The following is a 21254-nucleotide window of genomic DNA, read 5'->3' as shown; positions in this document are numbered from 1 at the left end:
TTTTTTTAAGGAACCTGCACAATAGTCTCCATAGTGGCTGAACCAATTTACATTCCCAACAACAATGTAGGCAAGTTCCTCTTTTTCATACTCTCTCCAGCATTTATTATTTGTAGACTTTTTAATGATGGCCATTTGACTAGTGTGAAGATGCGATACCTCATTGTAGTTTTTATTTGCACTTCTCAAATCACAGCACTGTTGAACATCTTTTCATGAGCTTGTTGGCCATCTATATGTCCACTTTGGAGAAATGTCTGTTAAGGTTTTCTGTCCATTTTTGATTGGATTGTTTGCTTTTTTAAAAAAATGTTGAGGCTCTCTGCTCCTGCCCGTTCAACAGATAGCCGTTACTTCCGTGCTGTGCCAGCCACATTCCTGAGACAAGATGGTGAAGGTTGGAGTGAACGGATTCGGCCGCATCGGGCACCTGGTCACCAGGGCTGCATTTAATTCTGGCAAAGTGGACATTGTCACCATCAGTGACCCCTTCATTGACCTTCACTACATGGTCTACATGTTCCAGTATGATTCCACCCACGGCAAGTTCCATGGCACAGTCAAGGCAGAGAATGGGAAGCTCATCATCAATGGAAAGGCCATCACCATCTTCCAGGAGTGAGATCCTGCCAACATCAAGTGGGATGATGCTGGTGCTGAGTACGTGGTGGAGTCCACTGGGGTCTTCACCACCATGAAGAAGGCTGGGGCTCACTTGAAGGGTGGAGCCAAGAAGGTCATCATCTCTGCACTTTCTGCCGATGCCCCCATATTTGTGATGGGCATGAACCACGAGAAGTATAACACCCTCATGATTGTCAGCAATGCCTCCTGCACCACCAACTGCTTGCCCCCCCCGCCAAGGTCATCCACAACCACTTTGGCATCATGGAGGGACTTACGACCACTGTCCACGCCATCACTGCCACCCAGAAGACTGTGGATGGCCTCTCCAGGAAGCTGTGGCGTGATGGCCGAGATGCTTCCCAGAACATCATCCCTGCTTCTACTGGCACTGCCAAGGCCATAGGCAAGGTCATCCCTGAGCTCAATGGGAAGCTCACTGGCATGGCCTTCCACGTCCCCACCCCCAAAGTGTCCGTTGTGGATCTGACCTGCCATCTGGAGAAACCTGCCAAGTATGATGAGATCAAGAAGGTGGTGAAGCAGGCATCAGACGGCCCTCTCAAGGGCATTCTAGGCTACACTGAGGACCAGGTTGTCTCCTGCGACTTCAACAGTGACAGTCACTCTTCTACCTTCGATGTTGGGGTTGGCATTGCCCTCAACGACCATTTTGTCAAGCTCATTTCCTGGTATGACAATGAATTCGGCTACAGCAACAGGGTGGTGGACCTCATGGTCCGCATGGCCTCCAAGGAGTAAGATCCCTGGAACCCCAGTCCCAGCAGGAGCATGAGAGGAAGAGAGTTCCTCAGCTGCTGGGCAGTCCTGCCCCACCTCCACCACACTGAGAATCTCCTGACCTCCACACATTTCCATCCCCAAGGCCTTGAGGAAGGGGAGGGGCTTAGGGAGCCCTGCCTTGTCGTGTACCATCAATAAAAGTACCCTATACCCAGAAAATAAAAAATTGAGATAAGTGAGCTCTTTGTATATTTTAGATACTAATTTTGTTGGTTTCATGATTTGCAAACATTTTCTGCCAGTCTGTAAGATATCTTTTTGTATTGTTTATGGTATCCTTTGCTGTGAAAAAGCTTATAAATTTGATTATGTCCCATTTGTTTATTTTTGTTTTATTTCTTTTGCTCTGGGGGACTGGTTTAAGATAGCACTGCTGTGATTTATGTCAGAAAATGTTTTCCCTGTGTTCCCTTCTATAGTGTCATCTTATATTTAATTATTTCAGCTACTTTGAGTTTACTTTTGTTTATGATGTGAAGGTGTGTTCTAACTTCTTTGATTTATATGTTGCTGTCCAGTTTTCCCAACTCCATTTGCCTAAGAGACTCTCTTTTCTCCATTGTGTATTCTTAACTCCTTTGTCAAAGATTAATGGACTGTATGTGTGCAGGTTTATTTTGGGACTCTTTATTCCACTCCACCGATCCATATATCTGTTTTTGTTTGTTTGTTTGTTTTTTGCCCATACTGTGCTGTTTTGATTACTGTAGCTTTGAAGCATTGCATGAAGTCTGAGAGGCTTATGCCTCTAGCTTTGTACTTTTTTCCTCATGATTGCTTTGGCAATTCTGGGTCTTTTGTGGTTCCATATATAATTTTTAGGGTTATTTGTTCTAGTTCCATGAAAAATACAATGAAATATCTCTAAGAGATATTCTACTATGAATTTCTGTTTGGTCATTTTCACTTATTTTGGTTCATTTTCACTCTCTCACCATAATCATTTTCCTCGTTTATGTTGAAAAGTTCACCTTCACTAGCATATTGAGGGTCTCTTGGATGGTAGCCTTTTCATACTGTTCACGGGGTTCTCAAGGCAAGAATGCTGAAGTGGTCTGCCATTCGCTTCTCCAGTAGACTGCATTTTGTCAGAAATCTCAACCATGACCGGTCCATCTTGGGTACCCCTACACAGCATGGCTTAGTTTCACTGAGTTAGACAAGGCTGTGGTCCATGTGATTAGACTGGTTAGTTATCTGTGGTTGTGGTTTCAGTCTGTGAAAGAGGAGAGTGAAAAAGTTGGCTTAAAGCTTAACATTCAAAAAACTAAGATCATTGTATCCAGTCCCACCACTTCATGGCAAATAGATGGGGAGACAGTGGAAATAGTGGCTGACTTTATTTTGGGGGGCTCCAAAATCACTGCAGATGGTGACTGTAGCCATGAAATTAAAAGACACTTGCTCCTCGGAAGGAAAGTTATGACCAACCTAGACAGCATATTAAAAAGCAGAGACATTACTTTGCCAAAGGTCCGTCTAGTCAAGGCTATGGTTTTTCCAGTAGTCATGTATGGATGTGACAGTTGGACTATAACGAAAGCTGAGAGCCAAAGAATTGATGCTTTTGAAATGTGGTGTTGTAGAAGACTCTTGAGAGTCCCTTGGACTGCAAAGACATCCAACCAGTTGATCCTAGAGGAGATCAGTCCTGAGTGTTTATCGGAAGGACTGATGTTGAAGCTTAAACTCCAATACTTTGGCCACCTCGTGCAAAGAGCTGACTCATTTGAAAAGACCTTGATGTTGTGAAAGATTGAGGGCAGGAGGAAAAGAGGATGACAGAGGATGAGATGAGTGGATAGCATCACTGACTCGATGGACAAGAGTTTGTGCAGACTCTAGGAGTTGGTGATGGACAGGGAGGCCTGGTGTGGTATGGTTGATGGGGTCGCAAAGAGTTGGACATGGCTGAGCAACTGAACTGAACTGAATGGGGGCACTATCAATACTGTCATGGCCAGTTATTTCATCTATATCATAAAGAGATAAAATTTATATCTTATGGGAAGACAAGACAATTTAAACATAAAAGTTCTCTGCCCTTTGCTCTCCTCTCTGCTCCCACTGTGCATTATGTATCTGTGTTATACATTCAACCAAACCTCCTCTATGAGCAGAAATCCCTGCTCACCCATAAAGAGCAACATTCTTCTAGCATCAACAAGGCAGCTCCTTAAAAGATAACATTCCTACTTGTTCTTGTAAGGAGTCACAACTTTGCTTAGATCTGTACTATCAAAATTGTCAATAATACATCATTTAATGTACAGCTCTCTGTCTCAAAAAACTTGACTTCTAACAGGTGGAATAGTTCTCAGAGTTTTCTGAGGTGCTAGTCCCAGGTTAAAATCCTCAAATTTGAATCAAATAAAATTTTCCTCTTCTTTCTTAGAATATTTGATTAATTTCTTGTCAAGAGTATTCTTTATTATATACCTAAGTTTAATGTTTCTATATAGATACTACTACCTAAAATTTATATATATGTAGTTATACCTAGAAACTATTAATATGCAATATCCACATGTTTTATATATATATATAGTTCCATTTTTGTAGTGTGTCATGGAGATGTGTCACTGTGAGACAAAGAAGCAACACAACTACACACTTTTTTACCTGTGTATAAACTGAGTGACCAGAAATGATATGTTGGTCATTAATCATGAAACACATGTCTTGTTTACATACAGATTTTTGGACCAAGAACTAGTAGCAAATTGTATACTTTATGCAATTATAGTTAATTCTTTTTGGTAAGATCTGCCTCCTGAGAAATCTGTATGCAGGTAAGGAAGCAACAGTTAGAACTGGACATGGAACAACAGACTGGTTCCAAATTGGGAAAGGAGTACACCAAGGCTGTGTATTGTCACCCTGCTTATTTAACTTATATGCAGATTACCTCACGTGAAATGCCTGGCAGGACGAAGCACAAGCTGGAATCAAGATTGCCGGGAGAAATATCAGTAACCTTGGATATGCAGATGACACCACCCTTATGGCAGAAAACGAAGAAGAACTAAAGAGCCTCTTGATGAAAGTGAAAGAGGAGAATGAAAAAGTTGGTGTAAAAATCAACATGAAGAAAACTAAGATCATGGCATCTGGTCCCATTACTTCATGGAAATTAGATGGGGCATCAGTGGAAATAGTGACAGACTTAATTTTCTTGAGCTCCAATATCACTGAAGATGGTGACTGCAGCCATGAAATTCAAAGACACTTGCTCCTTTGAAGAAAATCTATGACCAACCTAGACAGCATATCAAAAAGCAGAGACATTACTTTGCCAACAAAGATCTATTTAGTCAATGCTATAGTTTTTCCATTAGTCATGTATAGATGTGAGAGTTATACTATAAAGAAAGCTGAGTGCCAAAGAACTGAAGCTTTTGAATTGTGGTGTTGGAGAAGACTCTTGAGAGTCTCTTGGACTGCAAGGAGATCCAACCAATCCATCTTAAAGGAAATCAATCCTGAATATTCATTGGAAGGACTGATGCTGAAACTGAAACTCCAATATTTTCGCCACCTGATGCGAAGAACTGAGTCATTTGAATAGACCCTGATGCTGGGAAAGATTGAAAGTAAGAAGAGAAGGGGAGGACAGAGGATGAGATGGTTTGATGGCATCACTGACTCAATGGACATGAGTTTTAGTAGCTCCAGGAGTTGGTGTTGGACAGGGAGCCCTGGCATGCTACAGTCCATGTGGTTGCAAAGAGTCGGACATGACTGAGTAACTGAACTGAACTGAATTGAACTGAAGTTGAAAACTGAATCATGTTGTTGGAGGATGGGTGTTATTTTGTCTAAACCCTGGTAGCTGAACTGGGTGCATATCAGAATTACACAATATGAGGGCCATCTTACTTAAAACCTGAACATCTTTGAGAACATTTATGTTTCATTTTTTAATAGGAGCTTCTTTTATTTAAAATTACTTCCCTTTGTGCAGGAAAGGATTAACTCAACAGCCTTGGGTTGTCTGCACTCTGTACATTCACATAAAAGACTGGTTGTTCAGCTCATAGTTACTATTACAAGTGTGTATTTTATGCCTTTGGTCCTAACAGAAAAACTTGATTAAGTCGTTTATTCTAACAATGTGATTTATAGTATTTCACCTATTTTTGCACTGGGGGGCTTGCCTCTGAGTAGCTAAGGTCAGTCATGCAGGTGCCATGCCTATGGAACTGAACTCCATTACCAACCCTGGACATCAAAGCCTGGGTGAGCATCCCTGGTTTGCAATACTGTGCATGTGTTGTCACTCATTGTAGATGGGAGAATTAAGCATTAATTGCATTAGAAGAGACTTCCCTGGTGTCTCAGATGGTAAAGCGTCTACTTACAATGTGGGAGACCTGGGTTCGATCCCTCGGTCAGGAAGATCCCCTGGAGAAGGAAATGGTAACCCACTCCAGTACTCTTGCCTGGAAAACCCCATGGACAGAGGAGCCTTGGGAATATTTGGAAAATATTTTCAAAGTCCATGGGGGTCACAAAGAGTCAGACATTAGAAGACACCTGGGGAGGGCGGTCCTAAGATGGCAGAGGAATAGGACAGGGAGACCACTTTCTTCCCTCCAAAATCATCAAATGAACATTTAAACACTGAGTAAATTCCACAAAACAACTTCTGAATGCTGGCAGAGGACATCAGGCACCCAGAAAAAGAACACATTGTCTTCAAAAGAAGGTAGGAAAAAATATTAAAGACAAAAAAAGATACAAAAGAGGTAGGGATGGAGCTCTGTCCAGGAAGGGAGTCTTAAAAAGAGAGAGGTTTCCGAATACCCGGAAACACGCTCACTGCTGAGTCTGTGGTGAGCACTGGAAGCACAGAGGGCAACATAACAGGGAGGAAAAATAAATAAATAATTAAAACCCACAGATTTAAAAATAAATAAATAATTAAAACCCAATGATAACTCCTCCAGTGGAGAAGCAGTGCAGATGCCTGCACCTGCCACTTGCAAGCAGGGGCTGGGCAGGGAGATGCGGGCTGCATAAGCTTAGAGTAAGGACCAGGCCTAAATGTCCCAAGTGCAATCTGAGCAAGCTAACTTGAGCTAGTAAACCATACTGTGAGATAGCTACCACGAGAAAAGTCCTAACCTAAGACACCGACATGCCCACTCACAGAACAAAGGACTGAGCAGAGCTACACAAAAAGTCCTAACCTAAGACACTGCCAGGCCTGCACAGAGAACAAAGTACTGAGCAGAACTAGCTGGCTGCAGACCATCCCCTTCTGGTGACAGGCAGCCAGAGCCAGAAAGGGGCAATTGCAGCCCCAGAGAGACATTATTTACCAAACTGCAAGCAGGCTTCTTTGCTAACTAAGACTTCTTGGGGTTCTGGACAGTCAATATCTGCCTGAGAATGTGCGCAGGTTGTACACCCAGAAAACCGAGTGGCAGGGATGAGGGAGGCGACAAGTCGCAGTGACCACACTCACCAAACACCTGGTCACCTGAGCTGCTTGGATCTGGGAAGGGCACAAAACGCAGGCCCAACTGAGTCTGCACCTCTGAGGACTGACTACCTGAGTGCCTGAACCTGAGCGGCTTAAACCTGGGAGGTGCATGCAGCCCAGGGCTGGCCTCAGATGGTTCCCTGTGGAGCAACCTAGAGCCTGAGCAGTGTGGGCAGGGAGGGCACACACACCGTGAGAGGGGGAAGGCCCAGTGTGGCTGAGACACCGCGAGCACATGCCAGTGTTATTTGTTTGCAGCTTCCCTCCCTCCCCACAGCGTGACTGAACAAGTGAGCCTAAAAAAGTGTCCACCACCACCCCCCTTGTGTCAGGGCGGAAATCAGACACTGAAAAGACCAGCAAACACAAGAAGCTAAAACAGAGAGAACCGTCTTGGAAGTGACAGGTGCAGTAGATTAAAATCCTGAAGTTAGTACTGACTACATAGGAAGGGGCCTATAGATCTTGGGAAATATAAGCCAGACCAAGGAACTAGCTGAAAATGAACTGACCCCACACTACCCTCAACAACACCAGAGAAAGTCCTAGATATATTTTTACTATTTTTACACTCATCCTTTTCTTAAAATTTTTTTGAATTTTAAGTCCTCTATTACTCCTTTAATTTTCATTTTTATAACCTATTATTACTTTGCAAAAAAAATACCCTATTTTTGAAGCAAAATTTATATATATGTTTTTAAAATAATTTTTGTGACTTTGTTTTTTTTCTTCTTTTTTTCTTGTTTTTTTTTAAATATAAATTTATTTATTTTAATTAGAGGTTAATTACTTTGCAATATTGTATTGGTTTTGTCATACAACTACATGAATCCACCACAGGTATACATGTGTTCCCTATCCTGAATCCCCCTCCCTCCTCCCTCCCCATACCATTCCTCTGGGTTGTCCCAGTGCACTTCTTTTCTTTAATAATATATTTTTGAAAATCCAACCTCTTCTCTAGATTTTTAATTTTTCCTTTTTGGTATTTGTTATCAATTTTGTACCTTTAAGAACCCAATCTTCAGCACCCATTTTTACATGGGAGTGAGATCACTGGCTTGACTGCACTCTCCCCCTTTGGACTTTCCTTTTTCTCCACCAGGTTTCCTTTGTCTCCTCCCTCCCCCTTCTCTTCTCTATCCAACTCTGTGAATCTCTGTGTGTTCCAGATGGTGGAGAACACTTAGGGAACTGATTACTGGCTGGATCTGTCTCTCTCCTTTTGATTTCCCCCTTTTATCTTCCTGGCCACCTCTGTCTCCTTCCTCCCTCTTCTCTTCTCTGTATAACTCCGTGAACATCTCTGAGTGGTCCAGACTGTGGAGTGCACATAAGGATGTAATTACCAGCTAGCTTGATCTCTTCCCTTTTGATTCCATCTCATCTCATTCAGGTCACCTCTAACTCCCTCCTCTCTCTTCTCTTCTCGTGTAACTCTGTGAACCTCTCTGGGTGTCCCTCACTGTGAAGAAATTTTTCATCTTTAACCTAGATGTTTTATCAATAATGCTGTACAGAAGTCTTGAGACTACTGTAAAAATAAGACTGAAAACCAAAAGCAGGAGGCTTCAGTCCAAATCCTGAGAACACCAGAGAACTCCTGACTTCAGAGAACATTAATCAAAAGGAGCTCATCAAACGCCTCCATACCTACACAGGAACCAAGCACAACCAAGGTCCAACAAGTTCCAGAGAAAGACATACCACGCAAATTCTCCAGCAACACAGGGAGACAGCCCTGAGCCTCAACATACAGGCTTCACAAAGTTACTCCAAACCCATTGACATCTCATAACTCATTACTGGACACTTCATTGCATTACAGAGAGAAGAAATCCAGCTCCACCCACAAGAACACCAACACAAGCTTCCTTAACCAAGAAACCTTAACAAGCCACCCATACAACCCCACCCACAGAGAGGAAACTCCACAATAAAGAGAACTCCACAAACTCCAGAATACAGAAAGGCCACCCCAAACTCAGCAATATAAACAAGATGAAGAGACAGAGGAATACCCAGCAGGTAAAGGAACAGGATAAATGCCCACCAAACCAAACAAAAGAGGAAGAGATAGGGGATCTACATGATAAAGAATTCCAAATAATGACAGGGAAAATGATCCAAAATCTTGAAATCAAAATGGAATCACAGATAAATAGCCTGGAGACAAGGATTGAGAAGATGTAAGAAAGGTTTAACAAGGACCTAGAAGAAATAAAAAAGAGTCAATATATAATGAATAATGCAATAAATGAGATCAAAAACACTCTGGAGGCAAACGAATAGTAGAATAATGGAGGAAGAAGATAAAGTAGAAGATAGAATGGTAGAAATAGATGAATCAGAGAGGAAAAAAGAAAAACGAATTAAAAGAAATGAGGACAATCTCAGAGACCTCTAGGACAATATTAAACACGACAACATTTGAATCATGGGAGTCCCAAAGAAGAAGACAAAAAAAAATTAAAAAATAAAAAGACCATGAGAAAATACTTGAGGAGATAATAGTTGAAAATATCCCTAAAATGGGAAAGAAAATAATCACCCAAGTCCAAGAAACCCAGACGGTCCCAAGCAGGATAAACCCAAGGTGAAACAGCCTAAGACACATATTAATCAAATTAGTAAAGATCAAACACAAAGAACAAATATTAAAAGCAGCAAGGGAAAAACAACAAATAACACACAAGGGGAGTCCCATAAGGATAACAGCTGATCTTTCAATAGAAACTCTTCAGGCCAGGAGGGAATGGCAAGACATACTTAAAGTGATGAAAGAAAATAACCTACAGCCCAGATCACTGTACCCAGAAAGGATCTCATTCAAATATGAAGGAGAAACCAAATCTTTACAGACAAGCAAAAGCTGAGAGAATTCAGCACCACGAAAACAGCTCTCCGACAAATGCTAAAGGATCTTCTCTAGACAGGAAACAAAACACGGGTGTATAAACTCGAACCCAAAACAATAAAGTAAATGGCAATGGGATCAAACTTATCAATAATTACCTTAAACATAAATGGGTTGAATGCTCCAACCAAAAGACAAAGACTGGCTGAATGGATACAAAAACAAGACCCTTATATGTGTTGTCTACAAGAGACCCACATCAAAACAGGGGACACATACAGACTGAAAGTGAAGGGCTGGAAAAAGATATTCCATGAAAATACAGACAAAAGAAATCAGGAGTAGCAATACTCATATCAGATAAAATAGGCTTTAAATCTAAGGCTGTGAAAAGAGACAAAGAAGAACATTACATAATGATCGAAGGATTAATCCAAGAAAAAGATATAATAATTATAAATATATATGCACCCAACTTAGGAGTACCACAATATGTAAGACAAATGATAAAAATAACACAATAATAGTGGGAGACTTTAGTACCCCACTCACACCTATGGATAGATAAACTAAACAGAAAATTAAGAAGGAAACACAAACTTTAAATGAAACAATAAACCAATTAGACCTAATTGATATCTATAGGACATTTCACCCCAAAACAATGAATTTCACCTTTTTCTCAAGCACACACGGAACCTTCTCCAGGATAGATCACATCCTGGGCCACAAATCTAGCGTTGGTAAATTTAAAAAAAAAAAATTTTTTTTGAAGTCATTCGAAGCATCTCTTCTGACCTCAGTGCAGTAAGATTAGATCTCAATTACAGGAGAAAAACTATTAAAAATTCCAACATATGGAGGCTGAACAACACACTTCTGAATAACCAACAAATCACAGAAGAAATCAAAAAAGAAATCAAAATATGCATAGAAACGAGTGAAAATGAAAACACAACAACCCAAAACCTGTGGGACACTGTAAAAGCAGTGCTAAGGGGAAAGTTCATAGCAATATAGGCATGCCTCAAGAAATAAGAAAAAACTCAAATAAACCAACTCTACACCTAAAGCAACTAGAAAAGGAAGAAATGAAGAACCCCAGGGTTAGTAGAAGGAAAGAAATTTTAAAAATTAGGGCAGAAATAAATGCAAAAGAAACAAAAGAGACCATAGTAAAAATCAACAAAGCCAAAAGCTGGTTCCTTAAAAGGATAAATAAAATTGACAAACCATTAGCCAGACGCATCAAGAAACAAAGGGAGAAAAATCAAATCAATAAAATTAGAAAGGAAAAGGGAGAGATCACAACAGACAACACAGAAATACAAAGGATCATAAGAGACTACTATCAGCAATTATATGCCAATAAAATGGACAACGTGGGAGAAATGGACAAATTCTTAGAAAAGTACAACTTTCCAAAACTGAACCAAGAAGAAATAAAAATCTTAACAGACCCATCACAAGCATAGAAATTGAAACTGTAATCAGAAATCTTCCAGGAAACAAAAGCCCAGGTCCAGACGGCTTCACAGCTGAATTCTACCAAAAACTTAGAGAAGAGCTAACACCTATCCTACTCAAACTCTTCCAGAAAATTACAGAGAAAGGTAAACCTCCAAACTCATTCTAAGAGACTATCATCATCCTAATATCAAAACCTGACAAAGATGCCACAAAAAAAGAAAACTACAAGCCAATATCACTGATGAACATAGATGCAAAACTCCTCAACAAAATTCTAGCAATCAGAATCCAACAACACATTAAAAAGTTCATACACCATGACCAAGTGGGCTTTATCCCAGGGATGCAAGAATTCTTCAATATCCGCAAATCAATCAATGTAATACACCACATTAACAAATTAAAAAATAAAAGCCATATGATTATCTCAATAGATGCAGAGAAAGCCTTTGACAAAACTCAACATCCATTTATGATAAAACCTCTCCAGAAAGCAGGAATAGAAGGAACATACCTCAACATAATAAAAGCTATATATGACAAACCCACAGCAAACATTATCCTCAATGGTGAAAAGTTGAAAGCATTGCCCCTAAAGTCAGGACAAGACAAGGGTGCCCACTTTCACTGCTACTCTTCAACATAGTTCTGGAAGTTTTGGCCACAGCAATCAGAGCAGAAAAAGAAATGAAAGGAACCCAATCTGGAAAAGAAGTAAAACCCTCACTGTTTGCAGATGGCATGATCCTCTAAATAGAACACCCTAAAGACTCCACCAGAAAATTACTAGAGCTAATCAATGAATATAGTAAAGTTGCAGGATATAAAATCAACACACAGAAATCTCTTGCATTCCTATACACTAATAATGAGAAAATAGAAAGAGAAATTAAGGAAACAATTCCATTCACCATTGCAATGAAAAGAATAAAGTATTTAGGAATATATCTACCTAAAGAAACGAAAGACCTATATATAGAAAACTATAAAACACTGGTGAAAGGAATCAAAGAGGACAGTAATAGATGGAGAAATATACCATGTTCATGGATCAGAAAAATCAATATAGTGAAAATGAGTATACTACCCCCAAAGCAATCGATAGATTCAATGCAATCCCTATCAAGATATCCACAGTATTTTTCACAGAGCTGGAACAAATAATTTCACAATTTGTATGAAAATACAAAAAACCTCGAATAGCCAAAGCCATCTTGAGAAAGAAGAATGGAACTGGAGGAATCATCCTGCCTGACTTCAGATTCTACTTCAAAGCCATCAAGACAGTATGGTACTGGCACAAAGACAGAAATATAGATCAATGGAACAAAATAGAAAGCCCAGAGATAAATCCACACACCTATGGACACCTTATCTTTGACAAAGGAGGCAAGAATATACAGTGGATTAAAGACAATCTCTTTAAAAAGTGGTGCTGGGAAAACTGGTCAACCACTTGTAAAAAAATGAAACTAGAACACTTTCTAACAGTATACACAAGAATAAACTCAAAATGGATTAAAGGTCTAAATGTAAGACCAGAAACTAAAAAACTCCTAGAGGAGAACATAGGCAAAACACTCTCCGAAATAAATCACAGCAGGATCCTCTATGACCCAACTCCCAGAATACTGGAAATAAAAGCAAAAATAAACAAATGGGACCTAATTAAAATTAACAGCCATGCACAACAAAGGAAACTATAAGCAAGGTGAAAAAATAGCATTCAGAATGGGAGAAAATAATAGCAAATGAAGCAACTGAAAAACAATTAATCTCAAAAATATAAAAGCAGCTCCTACAGCTCAATTCCAGAAAAATGACCCAATCAAAAAATGGGCCAAAGAACTAAACAGACATTTCTCCAGAGAAAACATACAGATGGCTCACAAACACATGAAAAGATGCTCAACATCACTCATTATCAAAGAAATGCAAGTCAAAACCACAATGAGGTACCATTTCACACCAGTCACAATGGCTGCGATCCAAAAGTCTATGAGCAGTAAATGCTGGAGAAGGTGTGGAGAAAAGGGGACTCTCTTACACTGTTGGTGGGAATGCAAACTAGTACAGCCACTATGGAGAACAGTGTGGAGATTCCTTAAAAAACTGGAAATAAGACTGCCTTTTGACACAGCAATCCCACTGCTGGGCATACACAATAAGGAAATCAGAATTGAAAGAGACACATGTACCCCAATGTTCATTGCAGCACTGTTTATAATAGCCAGGACTTGGAAGCAACCTAGATGTCCATCAGCAGATGAATGAATAAGAAAGCTGTGGTACATATACACAATGGAATATTACTCAGCCATTAAAAAGAATACATTTGAATCAGTTCTAATGAGGTGGATGAAACTAGAGACTATTATACAGAGTGAAGTAAGCCAGAAAGAAAAACACCAATATAGTATATTAATTCATATATATGGATTTTAGAAAGATGGTAATGATAACCCTGTATTTGAGACAGCAAAAGAGACAGATGTATAGAACAGTCTTTTGTACTCTGTGGGAGAGGGAGAGGGTGGGATGATTTGGGAGAATGACATTGAAACATGTATAATATCATATAAGAAACGAATTGCTTGTCCAGGTTCAATGCAGGATACAGGATGCTTGGGGCTGGTACACTGGGATGACCCAGAGGGTTGGTACGGGGAGGGATGTGGGAGGGGGTTTCAGGATGGGGAACACGTGTATACCTTTGGCGGATTCACGTTGATGTATGTCAAAACCTATACAATATTGTAAAGTAATTAGCCTCCAATTAAAATAAATATATTTAAATTTAAAAATATAAAAAATAAAGAAGACACTTGGAACCTTGTTCCTAGTTTTCTTTTTCTAGATCCTGCTTATATGCCTTTTATTTTTGATAATTTATATTCTTTCATTGTAAAAGATACTTATAAACCATTAGTGTAACACCATTTTCTGAATCTTTGGTGAATTATCAAGTTTAAGGGTGGTATTTGGGGCCCTTGATACATCTGTTTATCTTAAACCTCATAACATGCAATCCTCTTCTTAAACATACTTTAATTTATATAGAGAAACAGGTATTTCTTAAAGAGGAATAAAACAGCCATGATATTTGTCTACATGATGATTTATCAGAGGAATGAAAATGGATAACAATCAAATGAACAAAATATTTGGGGGGGGGTTGTACTTAGAGATATAAATAATAGCAAACAATGAAGTAATTTTAGAAAGGAAGGTAAGATTTAAGAAAGTAACATGTGAGCATAAGCTGGATGAACTATGGAGGCATAAGGTACATGAACAATAACTGAAACATCTCTGAGGTGAAGCTATTAAGAAGGCCAGAGTACCTAAAGAAGACATAATGAAAAGACTGAGAGAAAATATTTTTACAAAGGTAGCTATAGGCTAATCTATGAAAGACTTAGTATGGTATGAAAAAGACTGTTTCATATATATAAGAAAATTAAAACCTAATTTACATTTTAAATATATTACTGTGGCCACTTATTTGGAATAGACTGAAAGGAGAGAACAGGGTAGAAATATGAACATTAAAGAAAATCAAGTGAAGATATTAAGCAATATCTTATATGAGTCCATAGCTTGGAGTATGTTAATAGAGATGTATATTTGAAAATATTTACCTTATAAATTATAATAAAGTGTATAGGATTAGTTTTAAAAGCCTCCAGAGTAGTTGTAAAGGGTCATGAATAATAAGAAACGTACTTGCCCAATATTTAAAAGGTAGAAAAGAGATTTACATGGATTATTCCAAATGTAGGAGGAAAATCAGGATTGCATGGAAAAATATTCCCAAGAAATAGGCAAGACCAGCTATACAGAATGTTTTAAAATACAAAATACATTAAAGACTGACACATTGTTATTAACATTAGATTTACACAGAAGTTGTTGGAAGCTTGAAAAGAACTGTTTCAACCAAGTAAGTGCCTGAGATTTGGGTTGAAAATTGAATAATAGAGGAAAAATTGAGATGGAAAAATCACTTTTAGAGTTTTCTGCAATATAAGCCTATTTTGAACTGTGGTGTTGGAGAAGACTCTTGAGAGGCCCTTGGACTGTGAGGAGATCCAACCAGTCCATTCTAAAGGAGATCAGTCCTGGGTATTGTTTGGAAGGACTGATGCTAAAGGTGAAACTCCAGTACTTTGGCAACCTCATGTGAAGAGTTGACTCATTGGAAAGGACCCTGATGCTGGGAGGGATTGTGGGCAGGAGGAGAAGGGGACGACAGAGGATGAGACAGCTGGATGGGATCACTGACTCGATGGATGTGAGTTTGGATGAACTCCGGGAGTTGGTGATGGACAGGGAGGCCTGGCGTGCTGCAATTCATGGGGTTGCAAAAAGTTGGACATGACTGAGCGACTGAATTGAACTGAAGGCCAAAGGCACAGTTGATAGAGAAAATGTGGTCAAAGAAGGTTTTTCTTTGTGGACCAGGGAAATCACAACATATTTATATATTAATAATAAAACAGTAATGAAGAAACTTGATATTGCTGGAGAAAGCATGTTCTACCTTATCTTTTAATCACTCTCAACAGATAATTTCTCTTCTCAGATAAACATTCATTCATTCAATCAACAAATATTTCCTGAGCACCTGCTCTGTGCTAGACCCTGTTCAAGGCACTTAGGGTATATCACTGAATAAAACTGATAAGATCTCTTGGTGCTTTGAGTAATAAGGAAATGTAATAAATGGATTAAAATATATTGTTTAAAGGGAGCAACTATATGAATGACAAAAGGAAAAATAAAACCAGGTAAGAGAAATCAGAAGACTGAAGAAGGGAGGCATTAAATAGTGTGGTTAAATATAGTTTCTAATAAAAGGAACATTTGAGCAAAGACTGAAGCGGTGGAAAAATTAGCTCTGAACATAAAGGCACATTTCTATTGAATATACTGTATAAGGAAATTATGCCTAGACTTATTGGAGGAATAGTAAGGAGACAGGGTTCCTGGAGCTGATGAAGAGAGAATACTACAGAGTAGACCACCATAAAAACTCTGATATTTATTCTGCATGACATAGAGAATCATTGCAGAAGGAGGACAAGATCAAATTTAGATACTATAAAGGAACATTCTGCATGCTGCAGTGGAATCTGGTTCTCTAGAATAAGAACATAAACAGCAAGAACCAATTAGAGACTATTACAGTAATCCAAGTCATAGATGATGGTGACTTGCTCTAGGATTAGTGCAATGGAAGGAATAAGAGGTGGTCATATTTTATGTGTTTTCTAAAAGGAACAATTATAGTTTTCTGATGTATTTAACTTAGATTGTACAAGAAATGAGGAATCAAGGATGACTCTAGTGTTCTTCATGTGTGCAAATGCAAAGACTGAGTTTTGGTAAAATGAGATCAGGAAGGCTGTAGACAGAAAAGGTTTTCAAGGTGAATGGTCACAAGATAGGGTTTTTTTTGTTTGTTTGTTTTTAAGGCAGACATAATATAACATTCATTCAAACAGAAATGTTGATAAAACAGTTGAATGTAAGAGTTTAGAGGTTTTGAGAGAGATTTAGGCTGGGGAAAATAGCAATATGGAAGGGTATCTTTAATTTCCTATAACCACCGATTATTGGCATATGACCCTTCCTTTTTCCTGTTATGTAAGGAATGACAAGGCCTATTCCTTCTAATATACCTGACATCCCAATCTCACTCTTCTTTTTAGAACCATTACTATGCCATTTATTTCGATTCTTCCTTTTTTTTTTTTTTTTCCTGCAGAACCCAAGTCTCCTTCATTGCAGGCAGATTCTTCACCATGTGAGCCACCAAAGAAGCACTAAATATCTTCAAGTAGAGGTTAAGGTTGGTAAAAGACACCAACTGGACATATAGCTGGTTTCTTGAATCCAGTGACAAGAACAAAATAAACAAGAAAATGGAGGAATGATGTTCCAGCTACAGTGCAGTTCGGGAAAATGTCATGCTCCCCAATTATGATGTGTGAAGCATATTGAGAAACAATTTGAAACAGAACTTAGAAGAGGAAAGATGCTTAGAGTTAACACATACGTTCTCATATCTTAAGTAAGGGAAGATCATTTTCTTAAAAGCACAAACACTCTTCTTAAAGACTGTTTCCCATTGTAAAGGTTTGTCTTTTGATCAGGAAATGTCCAGTGCATTACAGGATGTTTAGCTTCCTTGGATCCACACACTAAATTACCCTTCCAATGTCACTACCAGGAATGTCTCCAAGTATTCCAAGACTCTTTTGGAGAACTGTAGTCTGGGCAGCCCTAGTTGTGAATTCTTTATCAGGGTTATTTGATTTAGGTTCATAAGTAAGCAAGTCAAAATAGGAAATGGCCTTAGTTTCAAGTTTAGGTTTGATTGAACCAAAGAAAAAAGTGTGCAGAATACCACCCTTATTGTAAATAATTTTAGCTACTAATTAAATGAGATTACAGAGATTGTAGCTTGCTGAAGGAAGACATAATCACAGAAAGCCCTTATATAAGGTCTTCACTATAAAACATAGCAACAAAAATGGAAAAACAATGATATATAAAAATATTACTAGTTATTATTTATGAATGCTAGTGTTTATAGGGCATTTAAACTTCTCCATAATTTCATGTTCCTAAAATTCCACAGCATGTAATTTTTCCTTTACAAAGATAAAGTCAAACGATCACTAAAAATAAAAACAAATCTAGCAAACTAACTTGTAAATTTAATGATGAAATATCTGTGTTTCAAAAGCAATCACAACTACAATTTTCATTGTTTGCAATATACTGATTAAACTTTTTTGTATTAAAAATAAAGCATACTTTAGCCTTAATAACAACAATAAAAGTAAAATTGTCACATGAAGTAAGTCATCTAAAGTAAGGATTTAATAAACATTTTATTGAAAATGATTATCTGATAATAATGAATAAAATGACTGTTCAGTTGCTGTTTTGCTAGAATGTAAAACAGTTTTAATTAACAGACTGGTCTTGACACAGGAATACAATGAAAATTAAGTCAAGTGATACTGTAAAAAAGTTTAAAATATTTTTAAAATCATTTTTAATATTAATCATATTCCTATTACAATTATTGTCCTTTTCTAAGTGTTAGGGCAACACCAGAAATTATGTTTAATGACATTGATTAGCAATAAGAAAACAGTCAATGGATTTACCAGTCTTATTTGTATTAATCATATAATTTATAAATGGTAATACTGAATATATTTCAGATAAAGTGTATTTATGGTAAATATTTTATATGTTGATTTTTATCAAAATTGTTAACCCAAATTTGTTTTTAGTGAATAAAGATATTGTATCAGGGACAACAAATTTACCTCTATCTTTCTAGGTTCTTCTGGCTGGTCTAAAAATTGGCAGAAAGTAGATTAACAGGAGAAAATCAAACGAAAGTTTAATAACATGTATACATGGAAGAGAGCCAGAAAAACTGAGTAACTTGCCAAAATGACTGAAGCTCTCACCTTAAATTCCACCCTCAGCTAAAGACAAAAGACATGTTATGAGTAGTGGCTTGGAACCTCAAAGGGGAGGAAGACAATTGATAAGGAGATGGAAAAGCAAATGTTTGGTAAGCAAATGTTTGTTAGGCCAAGCAGAGACAATGGGACACAGAATGGAATTTTAAGACTTTGCAAGGTTCCTCCCTTTCTAGACTTCCCTGGTGTCTCAGATGGTAAAGCATCTGCCTACAGTGTGGGAGACCTGGGTCACTCCCTGGATAGGGAAGATCTTCTGGAGAAGGAAATGGCAACCCACTCCAGTATTCTTGCCTGGAAAATTACATGGATGGAGAAGCCTAGTAGGCTACAGCCCACAGGGTCGCAAAGAGTTGGACACGACTGAATATCTTCACTTCACTTCCCTTTGTACACATCTAGTTCATACTACAGTTATCTATGGTGATGGCTACCTTCCATCCACTTCCATTGGAACAAGTCTTCAATATACACTCTTTAGGCAATTAGGAGGAAGGGGAGATATTCTTTCTGATTCTTTTGGACCTCAAAAATAATCAGTTTAAATTAATTATCATGTCAAAGAGACATATTCTGGGTGTCAAATTTTGTGTCTCTACATCAGAATAAAAACATCATTTCAGTCTACATGAAATTTAATTTAACTCCTTTTTTGTGGGGCTTCCCTGGTGGCTCAGACAATAGAGAATCTGTCTGCAATGCAAGAGGCCCAGGTTTGATCCTGAGGTAGGGAAGATCCCCTGGAGAATGGAATGGCAACCCACTCCAGTATTCTTGCCTGGAGAATCCCATGGACAGAGGAGCCTGGTGGGCTAGAGTCCATGGGATCACAAAAGAGCTGGACACGAATGAGCGACTAACACTTAGAGAAATCAATGAGACCATATTTACAGAACTTAAGCATACAATAAAGAAAATGACTGAGAAACTGGTGAATGCAGGTATGACATGATTAGCAGTGTACTGACATTTCATTTTGATCACAGTTTTAAAGCCATTTTCTCTCTGATTTAGTGTTAAAGATCTGCAATAAATTAAAAGAAAAGAAAAGAGAGAGAACGAGCCAGATTCAATATTGTTTACTGAAATCAGAGAGATAACATGTATTTTAATTGTTGCTGTTTGGTGACTAAGTCATGTCCATCTCTTTGCAACCCCATGGACTGCAGCATGCCAGGCTTCCCTGCCCTTCACTATCTCCCAGAGTTTGCTCAAACTCATGTCCATTTTAATCTCAGCATCATGAAATGAGTTGAGAGTTCCCATATCCATTGTCATTCACAAGTTGCGAAGACATCTGTCAACAACAGTGCCTGCCCTTAGAGTTTATCTCCTTTGTGAAACTTCAAGAATATTTTATGGAATACTTAGAGTTCAAATTGTAAACATCCTCTGGATCATCAAAAAAGCAAGAGAGTTCCAGAAAAACATCTATTTCTGCTTTATTCACTATGCCAAAGCCTTGACTATGCGGATCACAATAAACTGTGGAAAATTCTGAAAGAGATGGGAATACAGACCACCTGACCTGCCTATATGCAGGTCAGGAAGCAACAGTTAGAACTGGACATGGAATAACAGACTGGTTCCAAATAGGATAAGGAGGATGTCAAGGCTATATATTGTCACCCTGCTTATTTAACTTCTATGCTGAGTACATCATGAGAAATGCTGGGCTGGAAGAATCACAAGCTGGAATCAAGATTGCTGGGAGAAATATCAATAATCTCAGATATGCAGATGACACCAACCTTATGGCAGAAAGTGAAGAGGAATTAAAAAGCCTCTTGATAGAAGTGAAAGAGGAGAGTGAAAAAGTTGGCTTAAAGCTCAAAATTCAGAAAACGAAGATCATGGCATCCGGTACCATCACTTCATGGGAAATAGATGGAGAAACAGTGGAAAGTGTCAGACGTTTTTTATTTTTTTGGACTCCAAAGTCACTGCAGATGGTGACTGCAGCCATGAAATTAAAAGATGCTTACTCCTTGGAAGAAAAGTTATGACCAACCTAGATAACATATTCAAAAGCAGAGACATTACTTTGCCAACAAAGGTCTGTCTAGTCAAGGCTATGGTTTTTCCTGTGGTCATGTACGGATGTGAGAGTTGGACTGTGAAGAAGGCTGAGTGCCAAATAATTGATGCTTTTGAAGTGTGGTGTTGGAGAAGACTCTTGAGAGTCCCTTGGACTGCAAGGAGATACAATCAGTCTATTCTGAAGGAGATCAGCCCTGGGATTTCTTTAGAGGAAATGATGCTGAAGCTGAAAATCCAGTGTTTTTGCCACCTCATGCAAAGAGTTGACTCATTGGAGAAGACTCTGATGCTGGTAGGGATTGGGGGCAGGAGGAGAAGGGGACGACAGGGGATGAGATGGCTGGATGGCATCACTGACTCGATGGACATGAGTCTGAGTGAACTCTGGAAGTTGGTGATGGATAGGGAGGCCTGGCGTGCTGCAATTCATGGGGTCGCAAAGAATCAGACACGACTG

At 38.7% G+C, this 21254-nt stretch overlaps 1 pseudogene; it reads left to right on the top strand.

Annotated features, from left to right (window-relative positions):
• Positions 1-316: 316 nt before the first annotated feature.
• Positions 317-1411, top strand: LOC101119348 (glyceraldehyde-3-phosphate dehydrogenase-like; annotated as a pseudogene).
• The last annotated feature ends 19843 nt before the right edge of the window (positions 1412-21254 follow it).

This window comes from Ovis aries, chromosome 1, assembly GCF_016772045.2.
Source record: "Ovis aries strain OAR_USU_Benz2616 breed Rambouillet chromosome 1, ARS-UI_Ramb_v3.0, whole genome shotgun sequence".
Classification (NCBI taxonomy): domain Eukaryota; kingdom Metazoa; phylum Chordata; class Mammalia; order Artiodactyla; family Bovidae; genus Ovis; species Ovis aries.
Note: the sequence above shows the minus strand (reverse complement) of the source record. Positions and strands in the feature narration are given on the sequence as shown.